Source organism: Triturus cristatus, chromosome 2_2 (genome assembly GCF_964204655.1).
Source record: "Triturus cristatus chromosome 2_2, aTriCri1.1, whole genome shotgun sequence".
NCBI classification, from domain to species: Eukaryota; Metazoa; Chordata; class Amphibia; order Caudata; family Salamandridae; genus Triturus; species Triturus cristatus.
This window is the reverse complement of record NC_140582.1, coordinates 781,926,611-781,954,013: the sequence shown is the minus strand read 5'-3', so window position 1 is coordinate 781,954,013 and position 27,403 is coordinate 781,926,611.

Here is a 27,403-nt window from a genome sequence, read left to right as displayed (position 1 = left end):
GATCTCGCTAATAGCGAGATCGCTATTAGCGAGATCGCAAATTGTGAGATCGCTAATAGCGAGAGTCGCATTGGGAATAGTCTGATGACATCAGAACCAGGAAGTAACTCTTCCCATGGTGCATTCTGTGTCCAGAGGAAGCCAGAGCAGGAAGCTGAGTGCCTGGAAAGAGCTGTGAAGAGGACTATTGAGCATCCAGACCACTGCAAACCAGGGAAATGGCAAATACAGCAGCTGAGGAGGGTGCAGGTGCCAGAAAACGAAAACTGAAGTTCAGTGAGAGGGAACTGGAGTACCTTATTGAAGATGTGGTGAAGAGCCATGACAAGCTCTTCGGGAAGCTCTCCCTTAAAGTCCCAGAGGCAGAGAAAAGACGCCTCTGGAACAAGATCAAGTCAAGGGTCAATGCTGTGGGAGTGACACACCGCAGTATAGACGATTTAAAGAAACGCTGGTACGATTTGCGCAGCCGTGCCAAGGAGCGAATTGCCCAGAAGCTGAGGGAGGCTAAGAGCACCGGAGGAGGTCCATCGACAGTCCCGGACAACACAGCCCTGGAGGACCTGGTGGAGGGCACAATCCTTCCGGAAGCTGCTGTGGGGGTCACACAGATGGATACATCCGGCGCAGCCTGCAGTACTGAAGGTAAGATGCACTATGATATACCCATCAATGTACATTATAATAGCACCCATACAGTAATAAGAAGGCAGGAAGCTGTAACCAACCCCAGTCCACAGTCCATATACAGTTACTGATGCATCCTGGGAGTTGTAGTCCCATGAACCAATTAGTGAGTCACATATCAGTTAGTGTGACCATTGTGCCCAATATGCATTACGGACAGGGAATACAGAGAGTGAGAACGTAAGAGCAGACATAAGCACCATGTAGATAAACATTATCGAATGAAATGTTAATCCTGCACTGTTTCACACCACAGGTGCAGAGGAAGGAGACAGTGAAGGGAGCAAATGCAGGGAGAGCGCCCAGTCCACCGCAGAGCCTGCCGTAGCAAGACCAGTCACACTTCCCAGCACATCCCATGCACCCACACGACGCAGGGCTACAGTCCCTCCCATGCAGCCAATGGAGAGCACACCTGAACCTGAAAGGGCAACTGCAGAAGGGCCGCCTCGAGTGAGGTCCACCACCACCACCCTGCAGACACCCGTCCCGACTATGCGAAGACGCAGGGCAAGGGGCCACACAACTGCGCAGGAGCCATCCACGCCAAATGTCTGGGGACCCGTGGAGCTGCAGATGACAAGGGTGCAGCGCCTGCAGGCACGCCACATGGGATCCATCAGTATGCAAATGGGCAAATTGAACAAAAACCTTGCAACCATGGCAGAGCGCATGAGTGACCTCACTCAAGCAGTTGTGGAGGGCAACAGGGACACCAATGCCACATTGCACGAGCTTGTGCGTGTGATGCAGGAGGGGCAGAACACCGACCGGAGGAGGCATCGCCAATTCATGGGGCGCCTGGCTGGATTGACACGCTCCAACCACAAGCTGAGCAACGCCACTGCACTGCTGTCACGTCGGTCGATGGCAATGCAGATCGACATGGGGCATTGTTGTGGGGACGTGGCCAGGGCCCATGGCCAAGTCACAACTGCTGTAGAGCAGATCCAGGCTGGTGTAGGTGGGCTCAGCAATGCCACTGGAGAAGAGGGAGTGAGGGGGCATCCAGCGTGAGCAGCATGTCTGCGCCAGTCAGCACCGGCAGAAGGTGTAGTACATGCCGTTCAACACTTCCGATTCCACCAATGGGTGAGGATGGCGCTGCAGGAGATAGGTGCCTCGGTGTGCGTGGGAGGAAGCGCTGAGCAGTCACATCCCTCCGGACAATTGCCCATGGTGGCGTAACCATGGTCAGGACATACAGAGGGACTGCCAATGGAGTACAATACCTCAATCTGCATAGTGCCCCGGTACATGACGTTAATGTATCCTTCGGCTAAATGTATGTTTAGACTCACAAGAGTCCATGTGCAAGTGTCAATAAAACTTGCCATGAGATTGATGATCGTTTCTGTCTCATGATTACGTACATTTGAGGATATGTTGGGTGATGTGGGCACGTATCAACTGCTCCTCCGCATAGCTTGCAGGATGCGGGTGTGGTGGGTGTAGAGGGGGCTGATTGTCCGCAGTGCCATGGTAATCTATGGGTATGCGTATCCTGTGAGCTACGATGGGCTACAGTGCACATGCTGCCACTATCCGACAGCAGGTCACCGGCTGGTCCAGCATCGCATCACCAGGTTTGTGCAGGATGTGGAGGCTACTCTTGACCTATCCAAATGTCCTTTCAATCACATTACCTGTCCTGGTGGGTGGTGCGTTGTACCGCAGCTACAGTTGGGCGCCTGGGTTCAACAATGGAGTCATGAAATAGTACCTCACCGCGCAGGCATTGTCACCTACAGGGTAGTGTGGAATGTGTATGTGTCAGGTTAGCATTGCCTTTACAGTATGCTTTAGTGTGCATGAGTATATTGTCTGAACCTAGCAGGTGTCCCTCGCCATGTCCCCCCCTGAGCAGGCGTGTGTGAATGCCAATGTATCGGAAGCTGTGTGGATCATTGATGCTCCAAGGAGATTGCGCTGCGATGTCCGACATGATGTCATCCACATTGCACATTGGTTGGACGTTGATGGAGTGATGACAAGTCCGGTTACGGAAGCTCTACTCATTGCCTGATGGTGGACATATGGGTCGTGTGTGCTATCTAGCCATTCATATCACAATAGGGAACTGTGCAATCCTATATGAATGGAGTCTGGGTAGATTCCAATCCATTTGGGTTTTGGGGAGGCTGCTGTGGTCGTGGGTCTGAGTCATCATGGCAGCCAAGAAGGTCATCTGAACCCGTGAGTGGGAGCCTAGTGATACCCCTCCCACTACTGCCACTACCCCCTGGACACCTTTGGATGCAAGTAGGTGCAAGCAACATTACACCTGGACACGGGGACGGTGTTCATGGGTCCTCTGTGTTTGGCGCAGCATTGTTGTTTCCAATTAGGCTATGTGGTTGAGTTGTATTGCAGCGTTGCTCAAGTACTACTCATATATGTCCTCTTGGGTGTGTCACATCTGACTGATGCGCAGGCAGAAGGCCATCTCCTGGACTCTCCTCCTGCCCTGGCCTGCTGCATGGGTCCTCATCCTCCTATCACACAAGTAGAGTGACGCCTTTGTGAGCGTCCTCTATGGACTAATTGGTTAGTTGCAATGACCCTCACCAGCTCCATGTATTGTATTCCACTTATTTTTAGAAAAAATTATTTACCACCTGCTTATGACTCTCCTTATTCTGCTAAATAGCGATTTTTGAGAAAATCGCTATTAGCGATTTTTGATGCATCCATTTGCGGGTAGATTCTGCGATTCCTTATTTGCTCCCGCTATTCTGGGTGCCGCTGATTCCGATTCGCTATATCTGGGATCCCGGTATTTGCGAGTCGGTAATTTTGAGATTTTCATGTTTTTCCTTGATGCATGGGGATTCACTCGCAATTAGCTATTCGCTATTTTTGCGAGCTGCTTTTGGCTTGATACATGTGCCAGGTAGAGTTTGTGTCTGAAGAGGCGTATGAAAGGAGAGTCATATGTACTGCCCCAAGTTTTCTTGTAATCCTGGGCTATGTGTGCCCACATGTTTTAAATCGTACCACATGCAAGTCATGCACTGGGAGCAACCTTGAGAGTAAAAGTGAACTGACTGGTCTGTATCATTATATATCTTTTATTCAGTTTGACGTTTGGAGGTTCTTTGATGTATTTAGTTAGACCTCTTGTGTTTGTAGTCATAGTTGTTTTTCATCTCCTTGCTTATTTGAAAGAAAATGTGTTGCTAGTGTTTGTAGACTGGCGCTTGGCTGACGGTGTGTGTAGACTGACGCTTGGCCGCCATTGTGTGTGGACTGGTGCTTGGCTGGCGGTGTGCGTAGACTGTCGTTTGGCTGATGGTGTGTGTGGCTGGCATTGTGTGTAGACTAACGCCTAGCTGGTGGTGTGTATAGACTAGCGCTTGGCTGGTGGTGTGTGTGGACTGGTGGCGTGTTGGTAGCTGGTAGCCAGTATGTGTATTGACTTGCTTGAAGTATGTTTGTCAGTTGTCTGATGTTTGGGTGCTTGGTGGTGTGATTGGTGTGTTAGTTCTGCTGGCGTATGAGAGTGATGGGCCCTTGAACGGTGCTGTTTGTAAATGTAAGTGTTGTAGTGTGTTGAATCCGCAGCTGGCTGTGTGAATGGTTTTCTGTGTGTAACGCGTGAAAGGTGTGTGAATGGATTGTAAAGCGGTTCTTACCTTGATGTGGCTTTACATCTCAGAAGCAGTAAGTCAGTGGTTCTCTGATCTGATTAAATTATTAACAATTACTTTTGCATATTTTATTTTGTAAAGTCATTGGTGAATAACCCTCGTTCCAAATCCAACCAGTATACCTGTGAATGACTAGTGCAGGGTTACCCAAGGTGGTCCAGGAGAGCCATGTCCATGCCAGATTTTTGGAAGTTATGAAAACAGGGGAGCGCTCCTTGATAATCCGGTTTTCTTATTTGAACTGAGAATATACTGCGTGGTGCAGCAGTTATGTAGAAGTTTGTCCCCTTCTACCAATTAGAAGCAAAGTTAGTGACAGGATGAGAGCCTGTATATAACTGCGCACTGTTCACAAAGTGTCTAAACCAACACTGTCTATCCTTTAGGTAAGTTGTACTTTTATTAGTCAAAGTTACAACTGTCTTTTTTTGCATGAGCAAGTCAATATATACAGTATAACATTATTACAATAATGCATGTCAAAAAAAGATTAATATATTGAAAATTTACAGTGATTGTTGTTCATTGTACTTTCATGAACACATAAACAATGGTGTATCACATTAACAGATTTATGACAACATGTATGCAAATGCCCAATGCATTTCGGAACCAGCCGGTTCCTTCATCAGGGGCCAATCTGAAACGGAAATGAACAAATACGGAGGAGTGCGAGGTAAGGGGCTCAATCTCATGATTTTGATGGTGAAAAGGCCAATAAGAAATATGTTACCTGTGTGATAGTTCTGTAAGGTGCACTCTGAGGGAAACAAGAGATGAAACGTGAATGGGCATGGATCGTGTGGTTTACAAGAAGATTCGGTGTGACAAGGGAAAAAAATCCCACGCTTACCTGAAGGAATGAGAAACGCTAGTTTCTGGAAAGAGAAAAGGAAAAAAAGAATATAGGACTCTAGACGACTGTTTCTAACCATGCGAGGTATGCATAAAATATGCCGAATGGTGTGCTAAAAGAAATAAGAGCTACTGTGTCTTACCTCAATGTAGAGAGGGAGATAAAGTTCTGTAGGAAAAAAACTGAAAAAATGAGCAAAGGAGATCAAGGTTAAAAAAAAGTGGAAGTCGGACTATGGAATGACAAGCGCCATCCAAGCCTTACCTTAGGATGAGAAAATCGCAGGTAGAACCGCAGTGCACCGCTGAGGGAAAGCGTGTGTAATGCGGGAAGATGTTCGCAATAAAACGTAAGCGGAAACCCGGAAATGAATCCGGACAGCAAACAGAGTAGACGGACTAGTGCTGAAGTAGCAACGTAGTGTGCAAAAGGCCGCCATTATGGAACAGGTAGAGAAGCGATAGCGCAATACATGAGTCTGTGAAGAAAACGTAATGTCTGTATATAGAATACTGCGAAAAATGGAAAAACGAACCGAACAGTATATAGTGATAGAAACCGAAAGAATAGATCAAAATAAAGAAACAAAAAGTGAAACGATGAATAGATAATGGACAATACCAGACTGATAAACAGATGGATGAGATAAAAGAGTCGCAAATGCAGAGGTGGTAAGCAGGAGGACAAATGTGTAGAATAAATGAAAAAGAAAGAATAAGCACAATTAAAATGGAATGAAGAATAAGTGTAGGGAGGACTATATAGGAAAATATAGAGAAAGAGGGAACATGGACCGATGACAGCAGCTAAAGTAATAAGAGGGGTCTCCACGGTAAAGGTAAACAACACAATGGATAGTATTAATATGAAACAAGATATAGTAATCGAATATTATCAGAAAAAACATGTATGTATGGGGTGTAGAGTGCAATGATAATATTGGTGAGTATGAGGGGTAGGCGAGATCCCAGAGGATGCAATATGTAGAATGTCAGAAAATGTGAATAAAGTGTAGTAGCCTATGTGTTAAATGAAACACGACATGTCTAGCCTATCATTCAGACCTTTTGGGAGCATTGTATCTAGGTATTTTATCCAGTAAACCTCCCGCTGTAATAGTTTAAGGTGATTATTTACTCCTTGTTGCGGTGGAATGTGTTCAATAATCTGAAACCTAAGTTGAGATATGGAGTGATTAGCTTCATTCCAATGTGTGGCCAATGGGGAGTTTACGTTCTTGGTTCTGATGCGGCTTTTGTGTTTTGTAAGGCGTACTTTGATTTTGCGTTCCGTCTTACCCACATACATTTTGCCACAAGGGCACTTAATAGCATATACTACGTTGGTGGTGTTGCAATCGCTGGTATGTCGAAGAATTATGTCTTTGCCTGTGGTGGGATGTGTTAAGACATTGCCCACGATTGTATTGTTGCAATTTGAACAATTTTGGCATTTCAAGGTTCCCTTTTGGGGTGTTGTTTTTTTGTACATTTTGGTTGGTGCTATAAGTTCACGGAGGTTTTGACCTCTTGTGTAAGCATGCAGTGGTAGTTCTCTAAAGATGTTATTAAAGTCAGGTTCATTAGATAAAAGTTCCCATCTTTTATTGATAATTTTCTTGATAGCTATTGAGCTCGTTGAAAATTTGGATATGAACACCACATTGTTTTTTTCAGATGACTTAGTGGTTGTGAGTAGTTCTCTTCGTTGTTTTTGCATGGCTTTTTTTTCACACTCATGTAGAATTTTTTCAGGATAACCTCTGTGCTGGTATTTCTCTTTGTACTCTGCAATCTTTGCTTGACAATCCTGAGTGTCAGAGCAGATTTGTTTAATCCTTATGAATTGTGAGTAAGGAAGATTGTTGATAAGGCTGATGGGGTGGAAGCTTGAATGATCTAATGCATTGTTCCGGTCCGTAGGTTTAATGTAAACTGATGTTATGAGGCTGTGGCCTTAGGGGGTTTGTTGATTATGACGTCCAAGTATTCAATGGTTTGTGCATGGATTTTGTAGGTAAATTGGATCCTAGGATCATGAGAATTCAATGTTGCAATCATATTCTCAAATAGTTGTTTGGAGTTTGTCCAGATAAGGAATATATCGTCAATGTAGCGACAATATGTATAGATATTGGACCACCATTGAGGAATGTTCATGATGTATTCCTGTTCAAACAACGCCATAAAAATATTGGCGTACGATGGTGCCCCTGAAAAACCCATAGAGGTTCCCGAGAGCTGAGCGTAGTACATTTCATCCCATTGAAAGCAGCTGTGGTGTAGACAAAAGTGTAAGAGCTGAAGTAAAAACACTTTGTCAGCTGTGATGTCATCTCTTTGTAGAATGGCCCATTCAACCGCCTCCATTCCTGCCATGTGGGATGCCAGATTTTTAGCATATCCCCATTTAGATAAATGTAGTTATCTTAAAAATCTGGCATGGATCCAACCCTCCAGGATCGACTTTGGCAAACCTATCACTAGTGGATGGGTGTGCTATAATGTTTGGTGTTTCTTCTGTTTTTTACCATTACTGCATACTCTGTAGTGAACATCTTCTGCCCTCACATGTTTTTGAAAACTGGTCACTAAGGAAATAATATGTTTCAAGTTTTCAGTGGTTCCACCAAGATTTACTTATTTACTTACTCATATTTCTGTGTGGGACAGTTGTGGGATGACTGGGCCGGCACAAATGTCCTACCACCCATCATTTCCCAGGTCTCCTGGTAAAAATGCTAACTCACTTGTGTGGGTAGGCTAAGTGCCTGCTGCAGAAAAGCACCCAAGGCGTATTCTAACAGAAAATGACCTGTTTTTGCAAGGGGGGCACCCGTGTTTTTGGTCCCGGGCTTGGCGGTCATCTAAGGAATCCTACCAAAGCCAGACATTTCTGAATTATAGACACCCAGGTGAGTCCAGAGTGGATTGGCTTGCGTGGCTCCCCCAGCGTTTTCTTACCTAGAATCACCTGCAAACCTCAAATGTAGCTAGGAAGTCATATTTTCCTCATATTTCTGTGCGTTTGGTGCCCTTTCGTGTCGTAAGCACTTATCCTATTCACACAGATTCTAGGACTTTTCCACACATAAATGCAATGAAAATGTGTTCTTCAGTAAAGTTTGAGCTTTGCAGGGAATTCAGGGTAAAACATCGGGTGAGGGCCACGCAAGTCATCCCACCCTGGACTCCCCGGGTGTCTAGTTTTAAAAAATGTGCCGGTTTTGGTAGGTTTCCCTAGGTGCCGGCTAAGCTGGGGCCCAAATTTCACAGCTATATACATTGAAAAAAACACATAGGTTTTCAGTGGAAAATGTGATGAGTCTATGTTGCATTTGGCACAAGTGAGGCACAGTTTTTCTCAGGAGAATTAGTGAAACGCTGGGTGGTAGGAAATTTGTGGCTGCCTCTCGATATAGGACTTTTCCTCACAGAAATGCAAGGAACATGTGTTTTTTAGGGAAAGTGTGAGCTTTGCGTGGGATTCTGGGTAAAAAAACCTGGTGAGAGCCATGCAAATCAACCCACCCTGGGCTCACTTGGATGTTTAGTTCCATTGATGTGCTGTTTTGATAGGTTTCCCTAGGTGCCGGCTGAGCCTGGGTCCAAAATGAACAGCTAGCCACCTTGTAAAAAAACATGCATTCTGCTGGTTGAAATATGATGTGTCCTAAGTCAGGTTCTGGTGAGTTTTGTGTCGCAGGCGCAAGGCCCAGCCACACAAATAGGGTACCATTTTTATCGGGTGACATTTGGAAAAACAGAATAGTACAACATTTGTTATTACTAATTGAATACCTCTATGTTTGTGTCTTTCAAATGTAAGCAAGTGTGTAACACAGAAGACATTTTACAAAATGCACTCTGAAACACATGTCAGTATGGGTACCCATAAATTCAGAGCGGTACAAACAACTACTGCTCCTAAACTCGATATCTGGTGTATATTTCAGAAATACAGTGGTTTCCTTCATACCCTTTCCCCAATTCTTTATAATTTACCATGTGAATTGCTGGTTAGTTGGTACACAATGAAAAACCAATGTACGGTGTAGCTCATGTTGTTGGCTCTGGGTACCTCAGGTTCTTAGAGAACCTACAAGCCCTATACATACCCATAACTAGAAGAGTCCAAGGGACCTAATGGTATATTGCTTTTGAAAAACTGCCATAATAAGAAGAAGTTACAGATAAAACCTAGACTCAAATGGCTGTTGTTTTCAACTTGATTTCAATATTTCTTTATTTCAACTGTTACTTTTTATAGAAAAGCCATTAAGGATCTACAACAAATGACCCCTTGCTGAATTCAGAATGTTGTCTAGTTTTTAGAAATGTATAGCTTTTCGAGATCAACCAAGGGTTTTACACCCGTTTCCACCACTAACTGGAAGGAGGTTGAAAGAACAAAAGTAGGAAAAATGTGTTATCTTCCAGTAAAATGCCAAAACTGTGTTGAAAATTTTGTTTTTGTGATTCAAGTCTGCATGTTCCTGAAAGCTGGGAAGACAGCAATTTTAGCACAGAAAACTTGTTGTTGATGCCATTTGCAGGAAAAAGCACACACACTTTCTTCTGCAGAACGTTTTCCCATATTTTCCAAAAAGTCTAAAATGTAGCTATATTTTGGCTAGTTTCTCGGTTCCCTCCAGGAGAACCCTGGGTAGTTTTAGACTCCCCAGGATGTTGGAAAAAGGATGCAAATTGGGCGTGGATAGCTTATGTTGACAAAAGGTTATGAAGGCCTAAGCGCAAACTATCCCAAATAGTCCAAAAAAGGCTTAGCACTGGGGTTTGGAAAGGCCTAGTAGCAAAAGGGTTACATTGCCATGACTCTTACACATACAGCTTTAGCCCTAGACTGAGCTCTTCACAGACAGTACTGACAGTCACCACAAACACCACCTATTCATTAACCGAGCCTCTTCTATATGCAGCTTTCACTCTGAACAAGCCTATTTAGAGAGATGCCAATCTCTCAACAGACACAACACTTATTAGTTATCCAAGCTTCATATTCATATAGTAGTCACTCTGAACAGAACTCATAATGGGCAGGGTACTACCCATCACACCTATCACATATTAGCAGGCAGAGGATCTTCTACTAAAAGCTTTCACGTTGAACAAAGCTATTAATAGAGATACCACTCCCCCTTAAAAGACATCACCTAATTATTGACCTAATCTCTGCTCAATAAACTTTTTGGGCTGGCCGAACCTCTTCACAGAGCATGTACCCTGTTGTCCTCAGTACCTATTATGTTGCAACTATGTAGGACCTTCTTTAAAAAAATATTCCTTGTTCTCATCATACAGACAGTCAATTTATATGAGTGTAAACGTTTATTTTTTTTAAGTTTTAAAGAAAAATTTTATTGAAGTTCATTTACAACATAGTAACAATAGAGCATAGCGTTGAACTCATTACAAATAGAAAATAAGACTTCATAACTAAGAGAGAGAAAGAAAGGAAGAAAGGATAGGGGAAAGAGGTAGAAGGGAGAGGGGAAGAAAACATCATTAAATAAAGCAAAACAGTTGTAATAAAAAATGCAATCATTGTCATAGAAAAGCATATAAAATGAAGCAAAGAAAATGGATTAAAAGTACTAAAACTCCTCTAATAAAAAGAGTATACAAAATAGCCATAAGACAAGCAATAAAAATATGTACATGGAACCATCAGGAATGCTGTCAGGGAGGTTTGGGAACTTCTTCTGTACACGGAGTATGTAATGGTAAGGATCTAGCAGATGTGTTTAAGAAATCTGTAACGGGAAGCCATAATAAATCACGCTTAATGGCAAGTGTAATGGGATAAACATAGGCTCTGTCTAGTCTGTGGTGATAACAAACTCCATACCACCAAGCCTGAAAGGAAACATTTGAGGTATCCTTCCAAGATTTAGTGATTTGCTGAAACGCTACAGCAATGAGTAAATCAATAATAGATGTATTAGTGGAGGAAGAGGACCATATGTCTGAGAGACTACCTAAGAAGATATGTGAAAATGTAAGAGGGAAAGAAGTGGAAAAAATCTTATTGATCTGAGTCCACACATCGGTCCAAAATTTATTAATCCTTGGACAAGTAAATAGCATATGTTTAAGATCTGCCCGTGATGCTGAACAAGACCAGCAAGAAGAGGGAATGGAAGGGTCAATTGTATGAAATTTGGCAGGAGTAATCAAAAGTCTATTATATATAAAGAATAACGTTTGAGTTGTATTTGCTGCTCTAGAGGATTTCCTTATCTTGGTCCAGATTTTCTGCCACAATAAGACAGAAAATGTGTCTTCTACATCTGACTCCCAATCTGTTTCTGTTTTAGATTTATCTCGAGTACTAGAGGTATCTCTTAATTTTGTATATATCTGAGAAGCGGAGGAGGAAGCAAGTAAACAAGGAAGAGACAGAGGAGCAGAGTTGGTGCGAGTGACTGAAACAGAAAGAGCATCATAACTGTTTTGTAAAACTGCGCTCAATAAATTATATTGGGATTCAAATGACATATGCAAAGAAAAGGGAGATTGAAGGGTAGAAAAAGAAATACAAGTGCCTTCATCAAACAATTGATGTGTCCAATTAATACCAAGTATATTCCAATCCTTCCAAAAAAGCATCCTATTACGAAGTTTAATAAGAGGATTATACCACAAGGGGGATTGTAAGAAACGCGAGCGGTCATCTAAACCTCTCAGGAAAAAAGGAGAAAAAGTTTTCCGAGAATTTTTAAGAATAGGGAGAGAAAACTTATTAGGAATATGGGACAAGGACACAAATTCTTCAAAAGTGAAAGGGTGAAAATAAGATGATTCAATCTCAACCCACAAAGGTTTTGAGATGGTATCAGATATCTGTTCAGATAGCAAGGGAACAGAGTGTTTAAGGAAAAAAGAGGAATGATAAGAAGCAAAGTCCGGAAAATTAACTCCACCCAACTGCTTAGGGCATTTAAGTTTTGCAAAAGACATCCTAGCCTTCTTATGTTGCCATAAGAATTTAGACAACGTAGAGTAAATATTCGTATAACAAGATTCAGGGATATTAACTGGGAGATTAGAAAGATAAAACAAAATAATGGGAACCAACATCATTTTAATAGCATCCAGCCTACCCCACCAGGATAAAAACAAGGGATGCCAACGAGTTGTAGAATCTTGGATCGTTGTTTGTAAATTTTTAATATTAAGCGCTACAGTATCTTTAATAGAGGCAGTGAACCACAAACCCAAGTATTTAATCTTGACCGGACTCCAATGAAAAGAAGAGGCCAAAAAGTCCGCGTGAAAACAAAATTTATTCAGAGGGAGAATTTCACATTTATCAACGTTAAGTTTGTAACCTGAGACCTTCGCAAAATCAGATACTTCCGATAAAAAGGAATGAATAGAGGATTGTGGGTTAGAAATGAATAAAAGGATATCGTCTGCATAGGCAGAAAGTTTTAGGTACTTGTCCCCATACGGAAAACCAGTGATATTCTTATTCATTCGAATTTTTATCAAGAAAGGCTCTAAAGCCAAAATAAAAAGAAGAGGAGAGAGAGGACATCCTTGTCGAACACCTCTGAAGAGAGGAAATGAAGAGGAAACAAGACCATTAGCTAAAATAAAAGATCTAGGAAAGGAATACAGTAAAGAAATGTAAGCAAGAAATTTCTGGCCAAAACCAAACCAAACAAGGACTGCGAACATAAATTGCCAATTAACCCTATCAAATGCTTTTTCAGCATCTAACGCAACAGCAGCTAAAGAATGTTGATAGGAATGGGACTTACTCAGTACATTAAAAAAGAGACGGGTGTTGTCAGAAAGATGACGACCTTTAATGAAACCACATTGTTCTTTACCAATTATGGCAGGTAAAATTTTGTCAAGACGAAGCGCAAGAATTTTTGCAAAAATCTTATAATCCAGATTGATTAGAGAGATGGGCCTATAATTTTTACAGAAAGTATGATCTTTATTATCCTTAGGGAGGAGGCAAATTAAGGCCTCTTGAAAGGACCCTTCAGATTTTTTGGATGATATAAAAAATAAAAATAGGTGATGGAGTTTGGGAACAAGCAAATGAGCAAAATGTAAATAGAATTCTATCGTGAAGCCATCTGGCCCAGGAGCCTTGCCTTTCTTAAGTATCCGAATGGACTCTAGGATATCCTTAGGGTCTATATCTGCTTCTAATGACGTGAAATCAACGTCTGGAAAGGAAGGAGAAGGAATGGAGGATAAATAATGATCAATATCCGTTAACAAAGGAGGAGACTCCGGAGTATAGAGAGTTTGATAAAAATTAGAGAACTCTGCCAGAATATCCGCATCCTTATGAAGAATGAGATTAGATGAGGAGACAATAGAGTCAATTTTTGTGCGTTCTTTCTTAACTTTAAGGTACTTAGCAAGAAGATTGCCTGCCTTGTTTTGCGCACTATAATATTTGGCACTGGATTTAAGTAGGATTAGATTTGCAGATTCCGTGGAGAGCTTATTAAAAGAGAGTTTGGCCATGAGAAGCTTATCTAAGATAGACTGAGATTTAGTTAAATAATAACAATGTTCCAATTGCTTAATTTGCGTATTAATTAAGTGTAGGGAGTGGGATGCAATACGCCTTTTATGGGAAACAAATGAAATAATGAAATCTCTAGAAGCAGCTTTAAAAGTGTCCCATAATACCTGAGGGGATATCAGAGGAGACTCATTTTCAGTAAAAAATAGGGATGAGAATTCGAGGAAGGCTGGGGTAAATTTGGGATCTAATAGGAGAGAATTATTAAACCGCCATCTCCTAGTACCTTTTACGGGGGGGAGTAAGGTGAGGCACAAGGAAACTGGAGCATGATCAGAAATTAAAATAGAGCCTATGTCAGAATGGTTAATGTGTGGGACCAGGGGTTTAGAAACAAAAATGTAGTCAATCCGGGACTGTGAAGAATGAGCTGGTGAATAATATGTGTATTCTCGAAGTGTAGGATTGCAGAGTCTCCAGGAATCAACAAGAGAGCGTTGGGATATGGTAGAAGTGAATTGAGTGTGCATGGAAGAGGGAGAGAAACATGAATGGGACTGTCGATCTAAAAGAGGATCCAGAACCATATTGCAATCTCCTCCTAGAATGAGATAGTCATCAGAGGGTTGCATCAACAAGGCTAATATCTGGGGCCAAAATAATTTATCCTGTGTAGAAGGAGCATACAAATTAAAAACAGTGAAAGGGGTTTTATCAATCAATAAAGATACCATGACCCACCTACCCTCAGAATCAGTGGCTTGATTTATAACTTTGATATTTAACCGCTTATGACAGAGTATTGCAACACCATTACGTTTCCCCGAACCAGGAGATGCAAATACATGACCTACCCAATTACGGCGTAATTTGGTAATTTCAACTTCTTTTATATGAATTTCTTGTAATAACACAATATCTCCCTTCAAGCCTACTAAGTGAGACAAAACTCGTTGCCGCTTAATGGGAGAACCCAAACCTCTAACATTCCAAGTAAATACTTTTAGCGACATCTAAAAATATAACTCATAACAAAAAACTTTATGCAAGAGACAATTAAATAAATGGATATCCAAAAGATCATCATGGAAAAATTGAAGAAAAATAACAACATTATCACAGGAGGAGCATTGATAAGTTATGGCAAAGAAGTATGAAAGTAGGAGAGTAAAATGGAAAAAGAGAAATTGTAAGCAGGAAGAAATAAAGTGAAAAATGCGAGAGTTAAAAATAAGAGAAGAAAAAGAATACCAGAGACAAACCTGAAAGTGAAAAGAGAAGAGAACTAGCAACATAGGATGAGAAAAAGAAGTAACAGAGAGGTTTAGAACAGAAAACAGAAAAACAACTGCAGCAGTATGTGTAATATAACAGTAAGAGGAGAAGAAAAAAGAAAGAGAAATAGAAAAGAATAGGAAAGAGTGAGTAGGGGGAGAAACAGTACAAAAGAACGCTAATATTTGAAGGGAAAACCAAAGAATAAAAAGACATGATAATACAAACCAATATATTAAGTCATAAAGACATACCACAAATAAACATTGAGGATGGGGGGGGTGAAGCCACATAGGAAAAGGCAGCATACCAAGACGGACAACTCCAGGACTGACGAGAGCACGAGGGATAACGACCTCCAGGGAGAACGACGGAGGAAGGAGGAAGGGATTGAATAATGCATCTACAAGAAAATGGAAAAGAAAACATGTTAACCAACAAAGTCACAGACTAAACAAAGAGGAAATGCAAAAAAGGTGGACTTGAGGCAAAAAATCACAACAATGCTAATACAAATAGGAAAATCACGATCTGGACATGTCCATGGATTCATCTCTACAAGTATTCAAAAAATGTTGGAGAAGTGCAGGATCGTCATAGTTAGTAGTTTTGTTTTGATAGGTCACCTTGAACAGGCACGGATGAAATAAACCATAACGAGCATTTAACGCACGAAGTGCAGGCCTCATATCCAAAAATTTCTTCCGGCGATCCGCTGTGGCTTTGGAGTAGTCTTGAGCAAAAAACAAAGTAGAGCCATTCCAAAGAATCTTTCCTTTCTGTTTGGCAGCCTGAAGGACCCTGAGCAAGTCGGTATATTCCCAAAAATATAAAATGACACCCCTAGGCTTCACATGAGAGGAAGCAGTAGAAGGACCTGGACTATGACCCAGGCGGTGAGCTCGCTGGATGTTGAGAGGGGGTGACTCAGGAAAACCGAGAAGCTTTGGTAGGAAAGAGCGAAAAAATAACAAGGGGTCAGGATTCTCAAGGCCCTCCAAAAGGCCATAAATGCGTAGGTTATTACGCCTATTTCGGTTCTCCAAATTCTCCACCTGTTGCGTTAGATGCGAGATTTCCCTTCGCATATCAGGAATATGATCTGTGATAGCTTGAATAGATCCGACATGAATCTCAAGATCATCCACCCTCTTCTCCGTGTTCGACCAGTTATCTTCAAGATGTTGGAGACGAACATTAGTCTCTGTCATATAGGGTTTAAGAGAGTGTATCTCTTCCAACAAAAGTTCCATTGAGATTGTAGGTGAAGTAGTAGGAGGAGAAGGAGGAGTTACCTTTGTTCTCTTACCAGATGTTGAAGGCGAGGCAGAAGGAATTTTCGAGACTGCCTTAGCACTGGTACAAGGAGGAGCAGAAGACAAAAGCTTAGAACTTACAGAGTCAGAATTAGGGTCCTCCATAGTATCTTGTAGCACACTGAAAGGGTTAGAATCTGCCATTGACGCATTTTTAACCTGCTGGACGCTACCACGGTTAGTGCGAGGCATTGCCATATATTCCAAGAAATACAAAAAGCCACAAAAATAAATAAAACTGAATTGAGCAGGCAAAATAGTCCAATGAAACTAAAACGGTGTAATTAAAAGAATTAACGACTCAAAATAAAATTGTGAGCGAGAAGATATATAACGGCATCAAGAGGATGCAGGAAACAAACAACTTGAAGAAATTGAGGCCAAAACAGCTCACCGCTGGTCACATGAGGAGCCGAGTATGAGGAAAAACTCCATCGCGGGAAACCGGAGCATTCAAAATGGCGGCCGCGGCATTCAGAGAGCCGCGAGAGGAGGCAAAAGGCAAAAACCTGCCGAGTCCGTCAGCACCAGAAGTCGGCAATGCCCCAGACGAAGCAGGCGAGTGTCCCAAACATGATGTTGCTGTCAGAAAGTCCCGAAATGAGGAAATGATGCCCTGGGGAAATCCCAACGCGCTACTCCCTCACGGAGCTCCGACGAGCAGCGGCCATTTTCCGCGGCGTCCAAGCCACGCCCCTCGAGTGTAAACGTTTATGATGCCCCACATTTCACTTGTGTCAACACTATTATCTGCCATAAACACTGTTTCCTAACGCATAACTTTGCAAGTTAACACACATTTGTATGTAATATATGACATATAAATTGACTTGAACTTCATATTTATATCCAATACTCAAAAAATAATACACATACATTTTCTATCAGTTCTGTTCATCAAATCAAGTCCTAATGAATTCCATGAAAGACAACAAAAACAAATCAATTTGAGCACATACCTGTTTATCTAAACTGCCACAGATGTTTCCCAATATGTAACCGCTTATAGAAAAACTAAAAACACATTTATATACTCATCTAATATATCATACCCCATTTATCAAGGTCGTAGAATAGTTTAAACCATACTTCACATATTTTACACTGTACTAAATTAAAACACACATTTTCAAAGTCTTAAGAATATCTAGTCAGTACAAATACCTGAAAAATAAAGCTGTTGGTTTAATTTAGATGAATGAAGAAATTTGAACCACATTCAAGTCAGCACATTTCTAGAATCCAGAAGCAAAGAAGAGTTCACCTGTTGCAACACCTGAGGAGACATTTATAAGCTTCATTTGCAAAGTTACTGTGCATTCTCCATTACATCCTTCTCCCATAGACCTTCAAGCAACCTCAGTTTCCATGGCAACTGTTGGACTTGGCCCTTTTTGCAGGGTCATCCCTGAACTTTTTGCCTTCCTTCTGTATTTTTTCTGACCCGTTGTTGGCTGTTTTATGACTCTGGGCACTTTACCACTGCTGATCAGTGCTAAAGTGCGCATGCTCTCTATTGTAAATTCATGTATTGATGGGTGACTCCATGATTGGACTATTTGATTTACTTGTCAGACCCTAGTACAGTGCACCATGTGTTCCCAGGGCTTGTAAGTCAAATGCTGCTGGTGGGCTTGCAGCACTGGTTGTGCCACCCACAAAAACAGCTTGTAAAGTGTGTCTCAGGTCTGCCACTGCAGAGCCTGTGTGCAATCTCTGACTGCCATGTTGACTGGCCAAGTGCACCCACTTGCCAGTCCCTAAACCTTCGCTTATCTTCATATCAGACACCCCTATGGTAGGCCCAAGGGCAGGGTGCATTGTAAGTATAAGTTAGGACATGCCCTGGTGTGTGTGGCATGTCCTAATAGTGAATTACAGCCATTTTCGTTTTTCATTATTGCAAGGCTACCTGTTCCCCATAGGCCGGAATGGGCAGTTTGATTATTACATCTTATAATCCTAACTGACTCAGGGAACTAGGTAGAAATTCGAGTTTAGTATGCCTGAACTCAGAATGATAAAATACATCTTTTAGTGAAGTTGGTTTTAGCATTCTGTGTTTGAAAATACCACTTTTAGAAAGTAGGTATTTTCTTGCTTAACTGTCCAAGCCTGCCTCTGCTAGGTTGGTTATTGTGTGTCTGGAGTTTGAGTGATAGGGGCTGGAGGATTCCAGGAGAGAGGGTGAGTCAGCACAGGACTGAATAGAGAGATCTGCATGTAGATGGGTGGAAGGAGCTGCATCTGGGACCTGAATAGGGCTGTGCCTTTCCTCCACAATGCCGGCTCCACCTCCTGTGGTGCGTCTGATGTCCCTGGCCTGCACTGTGAAAGGAAAGAAGGAGTCTTGTCAACAAAGTGCTCCAGGACTGACCAGAACTGGTTTGGACTAGGCAAAGGCCTCTCTGCCTTCAGAGAACAAAGAGAAAAGTAGTATAAATATGGGGACCCAGACCCCAAGACTTTAGATCACTTCTGGAACAACACGACAAACCTCTGCCAAGGAGAATAACCAAAGGAAGCTGTAGGAGTTGTACTGCCCCCCTGCCAGTGTGCTGTGTTGCTGGGTTGGCCTACAGTGGTGTCTTCAGTGCCAAGGAGAGGAGAAGGAACTTTCATCATCTTGCAGAATATTACTTCAAGGGCTTGAACATGTGCTTGCCACCTGCTGAAGTCTCAGGGACAAAAGACTTCACCATCAGCTCCCCACTGAATTTCCTTGCTGGGAATTCTATCTGCAGAAGCCTGCGTGTCGCTGGGAGCTGGGAGAGCGATGCAACAAGAAGAAGCATGTCACCGCCGCAGCTGTAGTCGTCGCATTGCCGGGGAAGCGTGACGCCGCATCTCCGCCATCTTATAGCATCACACCGGATTGTCGCATCGCATCGAGGCGCCATCTTGTCGCATCGCAACCGGGCTGCAGCATGAGAATCTACGCATCACCTCCTCTCCGGTAAGGATCAAGACGCATCCCCTACTCTGCGCAAGCATTGAAGCGCGACGCATCGTCTCCCCCGAAGCAAGGAACCGATGCATCTCCAACGCTGCAAGCCTTTTGTTTATTTTGCGTTACGCATCCAGGTACATTTGTGAGAACTGTGTCGCATTTACCATCAACTTGAACTAAGTTAATTCTACCATCTTTAAGTCAATTTTGAGTTCAGTATTGTGGATTTTTGTCGTTTGTGGTCTTGTGTTAAGTCTATATAAAGAATACTTACTTTTATAAAACCTATGTGGTGTCCAGCTGTAGTGTTTTCACTGTATTACTGTATGTGTTCACAAATGCTTAACACACTGCCTCTGAGATAAGTCTGTCTGCTCGTGCCAAGCTATCAAGGGGGTGAGCAGGGGTTATCCAGTAGTGTAATCCCCTTTCCCTGACTTAGAAGCAAGGGTCCCTATTTGGTCAAAGGTACCTACCTTTGCCAACTAGAGACCCCCAGTTCTAACAGCAACTGATTTGAAAATCCTTACAAACAAGCTACAGGCCAAAAGTTCATTAAGCTTTTTCAGCTCTGCGGGTCTACTTTAGATTCTCAGTGAAAGTTGCCCTCTACAGTTAAAAAAATATATACCTATTACAAAAACGTATGGTTGTATGCTTTTGCAGTGGTAGGATTAGACAGTGCAATGAAATGGATAGAACGACAATGCAATCCTATGGAGGAAAACAATGTTAAACAGTTTTCAGATAAGTACTTGACTTTCTTCCCCAGGCTTCGGGGTTTTAGGACAACAAAGGGCAAGGTTCGAGACCAGGTAGGTACTGCACCACCAGCGGCACTGGGGGGTCCAGTTGCAGAGGTCACTGGGACCAATGTTATCTAATGGAGCCTGGGGTACCTTGAGGAGGCACGGTTTGCAGGTAGGTACCCTCGGTCTTAGGGCAAGGGCCCCAGGGGTTGAGGGGACTGGAGGGGGGCACAAGGCAGAACCAAAGCCACACCACCAGGGGCACAGGGGCGGGAGGGTGCAGGTTGCAAATTAGCCTCTGACAGCCGATGCTTTTCAATAGAGGTTGCCAGTTTCGGAAATAGGCTGCAGACTTGGATCAAGAGGCTGGATGAAGGCTACCAATGGCAGGGCGAATAAGCTGGACACCTGGGCACCATCAGCTGGGCTCCTCAAGGTCAGGGGCAGAAGGTGAAGGGGCGCCTTTTAGTGTTGTGTTTCCTAAGCTGGTTCTGGTATCGGTCGGGGGGACTCTTCGGACGGAGGTTGCAGGTGTCGAGGGAGGGTCCTAGAGAGGTCAGCCACCAATGCAGATGATGGCTGGATCATCACCGGGGAGGCTTCACAGGATAGGTGAGTCACTCACACTTGGGCCGTGGGCATCAGGTGCAGAGTGGTGCAGTGTCACGGATCCGCCTGAATCCGGAGACTGGTGTTGGTTTCTTTGCTGAACAAATCCAGTGTCCCTGGGAGACAGAAGTCTTTATCGAAGACAGCAGAGATCCTCCAGGGTTCTTGAGGTTGCTGGCTGCGGGCCATGCTGATTTTTGAAGCAGGGTAGCCGGAGGAGGAGACAGGCCTGTAGGGCTGGGGCCAGGTCAGTCATAGCCTTCTTCGCCACTGCTGCATGGCTCTTTGATCCTTCTTCTTAGGTCATCGAATCTAGGGAGCAAGGTTAGGGGTGCCCCTAAATACTGGATTTAGGGGTGTTCCAGGGGTGTGCAGGTTGGGACCAATTGGTCCCTTCCCTGGGGTGTCTACACCCCCTCTTATGCTACCCTCCAGTAGGAGGGAGCATATGCCTCATCCTGATTGAGGTTGTCCCCTCATCTTCAAGATGGAGGGGACTGAGATGTGTGCTTCACTTTACTTCCCCCACCTGAGGGGTGGGGTTCGCAAAGGTGGACACACCTTCCTTTCTCACTAGGTTTTCCCGACAATTCTCTCGTCAAAGTTGGGGTCAGAACCGGTGGGAGCCAGCTGCTAATAGCAGCAGAGGCTGGGGTAACTAACAAAGGCGGCAAGCCTTTAAAGCTTCCTCTTCATCGATCCTGCCCATCCTGGGGGAGTAGACATGGCACCTCTGCGCAGGATGTGCCTTGCTTCAGGACCCAGTGAGCGGAGGGCTCTCTACCCAGGGGCCCTGAAACCAGTCTAGTGGTGGCCCTCTGAGTGCATTTTACATAAAATCCCCCATTGGCATCAGTCTGGAGTTAATGTGCTGTGAAGTTTGATACCAAACTTCCCAATTTGTCAGTGGAGCTATCCTGGAGCTGTGGAGTTTGTAATGACAAACTTCCAGCCCCTGTAATCACAATGGCTTCACTGCACTTACAATGCCTGTGAATGGCACAGACACTGTAGGGGCATATTGCTCATGCATCTATGCCCTCACCAGTGGTATGGTGGTGCACCCTGCCCTTAGGGCTGTAAGGCCTGCTAGAGGGGTGACTTGTCCATGCCACAGGCAGTGTTAGTGGGCATAGCACCCAGGGAAGGGTGCCATGTTGACTTTTGAGTTTAGTCTGCACCAAAAAAACGCGGCCTTTAATGGCTGTGTGTGCGCATTAAGGTGAGGGGTCTCTGAGAGTGACGTAATACATGCTGCAGCCTTCAGAGGCCCTCTCTGGTCACAAGGAACCAAGGGAACCTTTAACAAGGGACTCACATCTAACCCAGAGGTGTGCCAATTCTTGAAACAAAGGTACAGTTTTGGGAAAGAACACCGGCCCTGGGAGCCTGATTGGCAGGGGCCAAGGGCACACTCAGTCAAGTTGGTATCAGGTATCTAGCAAAACGTTATGGGGTAACCATGCAAAAAGGGCACTTCCTACAGTGTGCATCTGAGTGTACTTGTGTGTGTGTATCTACTTTTTGACAAACTTTGTTGCAGATCTGCAGATCCATCGCAAAGACTCAAGGGGCCACACTGAGCACTGCAATGGATCTGCATAACGTTCAAAAATGATTTTTTGCCATTTCCACCTCAGGGGTCTTTCACTACAATCCCCCATCACATCCTGGGGTTTACCCTTTCACTGCTAGGCCTCCCCCCGTGCTAAGCCTTTTTTGGCTAATTGGGGTAGTTCGCGCTTAGGCCCCTGTACCCTTTTGACCACATAAGTTATCCAAGCCAAATTTGTGTCCTTTTCTTCCAACATCATGGGAATTTTAAAGGTACCCAGGGTTTGTTGATTCCCCTGGAGGGGACCCAGAAGTGAGCCACAATACATAAATTTCTTTTTGAAAAATGGGAAAAAAGTGCTGCAGATGAAAGCGTCTGTTTTTTTCCCTGCAAATGGTATCAACAAAGGGTGTGTGGTGCTGAAATCACCATCTTACCAGCTTTCAGGGACTGAAAGACTTTTGTCAGAAAACCCCAAAAATGTATTTACAAAGATTTGGCATTTTACTGGGACAGAGCCTATTTTTGCTAATTTTTGTGCTTTCAACCTCTTTCCAGTTAATGGTAGAAATGGGTATGAAAGCAATAATAGGTCCTGGAAAGCTATACATTTCAGAAAAGTAGACAACATTCTCAATTCAGCAAGGGGTCATTTGTGTAGATCCTTCAAGGTTTTTAATAGAAACTAACAGCTGAAAATTGGAAAAATTGAACATTAGGTGAAAAAAACAGCCATTTTTGCCAACGTCATCACCTGTAACTTCTTCTACGTATGAGAGATTTTTTAAAGCAATATACCGTGACATCCGCTGGACCCTTCTGGTTGTGGATATATATAGAACTTGTATGTTCACCAAGAACCCGACGAACCCAGAGCCAATAACTGAGCAGTGTATTGCAATGTTTTTTTATTGTGTACTTGGTAGATAGCAATTCATTTGGGAAAATATAAAACGTGAAAAATCGGTATGAAAGACACCTGTGTATTTCTGAAATGAGAACAAAATATAGAGTTCAGAAACAGTAGCTATTTTGTGTCAGGCCGGTAATCCTACAACTTTCCCACACAAAAATTTGTGAACATTTTTATTTTTTCAATAAAATTTGAGGTTTGCAGGGGATTCTGGGTAGGAAAATGTTGGAGGATCCACACAAGCCATACCTCACTGGACTCCTCAGGGTGTCTAGTTTTCAGAAATGTGTGGTTTGGTAGGATTCCCAAGATGACCGCTGAGCCCGGGGCCACAAACCCAAGTGCCGCCCCCTGCAAAACCAGGTTGTTTTATGACCGGTAATTTGGAAGCCTCCACAATACATTTAGGGCACTTGCCTGTCGCGAGTACTTGATCCCCCACATGAGTGAGGGACCATTTTTGTGGACCCATGCAGATTCCAGAACTTTCCATCACAGAAATGTGGGGGAAATGTGTTTTTGTTTTTTTACAAAATTTGAGGTTTGCAAGGGATTCTGGGTAACAGAACCTGGTGAAAGCTGCACAAGTCACTCCATCCTGGATTCCCCTGGGTGTCTAGTTTTCAAAAATGTATAGGTATGCTAGGTTTCCCTAGGTGCCGGCAATACTAGGGTTCAAAATCTACAGCTTGGCACCTTGCAAAAAAATGATCAGTTTTCACTGTAAAAATGTGGTGTGTCCACATTGCATTTTGGGCCGTTTCCTGTTGTGGGTAGTAGGCCTGTCCAAACAAGTGAGGTACCATTTTTATCAGGAGACTTTGGGGAATGCTGTGTGGGTGGGCGTTTGTGGACCTGTGCAGATTCCAGAACTTTACATCACAGAAATGTGAGGAAAATGTGTTTTTTTATTACAAAGTTTGAGGTTTGCAAGGAATTCTGGGTACAGAACCTAGTGTGAGCCACTCAAGTCACCACATCCTGGATTCCCCTGGGTGTCTAGTTAAAAAAAATGTATAGGGTTAGCTAGGTCTTCTTAGGTGCCATCTGAGTTAGGGTTTAAAATCCACAGCTAGGCACATTGCCAAAAAAGGGTCTGTTTTCACTGGAAAGATGTGATGTGTCCACGTTGCATTTCGGTCTGTTTCCTATTACTGACACTAGGCCTACCCACACAAGTGTGGTACAATTTTTAACGTTAGTCTTGGGGGAATGCTTGGTTGGTGGAAGTTTGTTGCTCCGCTTAGTTTCCAGAACTTTCCACCACAGAAATGTGAGGAAAATGTTTTTTTTTTAACCAAGTTTGAGATTTGCAAGGGATTCTGGGTAACAGAACCTGATGAGAGGCACACAAGTCACCATCCTGGATTCCCCTTGGTGTCTAGTTTTAAAAAAAAAACAGGTTTGCTATGTTTCCCTATGTGCCGGCTGCGTTAGGACCCAAAATCCACAGGTAGGCACATTCTGAAAAAAAGGTCAGGGCCTCGTGGGCTTTAGGCCGCCTGGGGAGGGAAGGTGGGGGCATTGGGATACCCATTCTGGGCAGTCTCCACCCCTACATATAAAAAACCCAGCAGAATTGCTGGTGCTTAGTGGGCTCTCTGCCCCCCAGGGGCCAGATCAGGGTCTGCTGTAAAGTCTGCCTCCTGGGGGGGGGCAGAAAGACTGTGGCATCTTTTTTGTGAGCAGCCCCCACCCCTGAATTTTGAATAAAATTTATCCCTGGTGCCTAGTGGGCTTTCTGCCCCCCTGAGGGGGCATATAAGGGGATGCTGCCCCCATCTGCCTCCACAGGGGCAGATAGACTGTGGCAATTATTTAGGGGTGTGCGCATTGGCATACCTGTTCTAGGCAGCCCCCACCCTTACATATATAAAAAAAAAATCCCTGGTGCCTAGTTGGCTTTCTGCCCCGATCAGGGGCTATTGCCCCCATATGCCTCCTGGTGGGGGCAGAAAGTCTTTTGTCTTCTTTGGGGGCGATAGGGTGGTGGCATTGGCTTACCCATTCTGGGCAGCCCGCGCCCCTGGAATATGAAAAAAGAATCCCTGGCGCCTGAGGGGCTTTCTGCCCCCCAGGGGAGGCAGAATGACTGTCAAAAGTTAATGAGGGCCCCCCTCTCTGGTTGGTAGTGGGTGGATCCCTGCATGGGGATCGCCCTCCTGGGGTGATCCCCAAGCAGGGTTCCACTAGGGAAGGACACCATTGGAAAAGGGGAGATTGTCCCCTTTCCAACAATACCTCTCCCAAGTGCTTCGGTGCTCAGGGGGCTGAGATAGCCCCTTGAGCACTGAAACAATGAAACTGAAACTAAGTTTCAGTTTCATTTTCAATGCAATGACCTCAGCGCGCCATGTGCGCGATCGTCATTGCATTGGAAATACAAAAACGGCATCTGGAGGTTGGGAAAGCTCTTCCCCACCTCCTGAGGCCAACAAAAAAAAAGAAATCGATTTAGTGCCCCTGTACTCATGACGGAATGGTTCTGTCATGAGTATAGGCGAACTGGTGCTCATGATGGAACCATTCAGTCATGAACCCCGGAAGGGTTAAGGATACCTTTACCCTGCCCATTATACTATTGTTAATGTATTTTAGCAGGACACAGGGGACCAAGTCACCGAGTCCTAAGATAGCAGCCACAACTGGTTGTTCAGGGTGTGGACCAGCCAATCACAATGCAAGGTTTGTCTAAACAGATCCACCTCGAAGGATCCACAGCATGAAATATGCAATTATTTTGAACCTTTAGTTTCTCAAAAACTACTGAAAAGATATGCAATAGATCACAATAAGCACGCTTTCTGGGCCAAGTTCTAGCTTTCTGCCAAATTTGGTGTAATTTCATTCAGCCTTTTTTTGCAGTATCGCTGTTCAATTTTTCTATGGCAAATTGCATGGGGAAACGCATTTTGGGAACCCCTCTTTTTCTTGGCCCCCACTTGGCAGATCACCCGAAACTTTCATGGAAGAAGCTGAGGTGGATGAGACTTTTGTTTCGAAAGTTTAATGAAGGTTCGCCAAATAGCACAACATTTATAATCAAACCCAAAAAATGCATTTCTTATGGAAATTTGGTTCTAACAATACCTATATATTTATTTATTTATTGCAGAGTTTTATATAACACTTTTTATTGGTTTCATTCATAGTTACGCATACATTGGCAATCGGTCTAACAATCACTTATTACAATAGTACAATGGCATGGGGAAGAAAGTCACATTTACACAATATTTTCTTCTCGATCTCCACTTCGTCGCATTTCAAGTTCCACCATCGGGGAGATACATATATTACTACGATATTCGTTCTATTTGCTCCATTTCTTATCCCACTTCTTTGGACACCCACGATTCATAAATACTTATTTTTCTGCAATCATACATTTATCAAGTTCTTTTACCCATAGTTGGATAGATGGTATATTTGCCGCCCCCCATCCCTTTGCTATTTCCCTCTTTACAAGGGTATAGCCGAGTGAGGCCATTTGTTGTTCCACTTCTGTGAGGTCTGTTGTCGCCCATACATTAAGCAGGCCTAATCTAGGTGTGAGAATCATTTCTTTCCCAGGGCATTTTGGATATGTGTCGTGGCCCCCTCCCATAGTTGTAAGAGCCCTGGGCACTCCCATATTGTATGGTAAGAGGTGGCTATTTGGCCGCAGCCCCTAAGACAAAGCGCATCAGTTCTGGCCCCTATTTTTGCCAATGTCACTCCTGTTAAATAAGATCTATGGAGAATTCTAAATTGTATCATTCGAAAGCGGAGGGTGATGGCCGCTTCTTTAGGGGACACAATGTGTGCTTTTTGAGACCAAAAATCAAAAGATAGCGTACATTGAAAAAACCAAAAGGCTGGCAACCACTGACAGACCTATTGCCTTTATGCTTGTTTATTTTCATGTTTTCCATCTTGCTGAAACTGGTTTTACACAAATTTTTCATTATTAATATTTTTAGGAACAACCTGCATGTACCAAACACATTTTACTAAAGAATGCCCAAAAAGAAATGGTACCTAAAAGGGCACAGTTTATGTTCATGGTTTAAATCTGTTTTATTGTTTCACAGGATAAAGGTCAGTACAAAGTGAACAATTGTCATGAAAGACTTCATCCCGAAAGGGGCCAGCCATGCAAAGTCATCCAGGGGAACACCACGGTATCAATGTAATTCAATACAATCTGCCCTCTCCCCCCCCCCCTAAAACTCACTCTTCGCTACTGTGCTCTGGGCAGTTACAACCCTCGGGAAATCTATAGCCCCCAACCTAAAGATCATCTTTAGGTTGGGGCTATAGATTTCCCAAGGGAGTGTCCTCTCC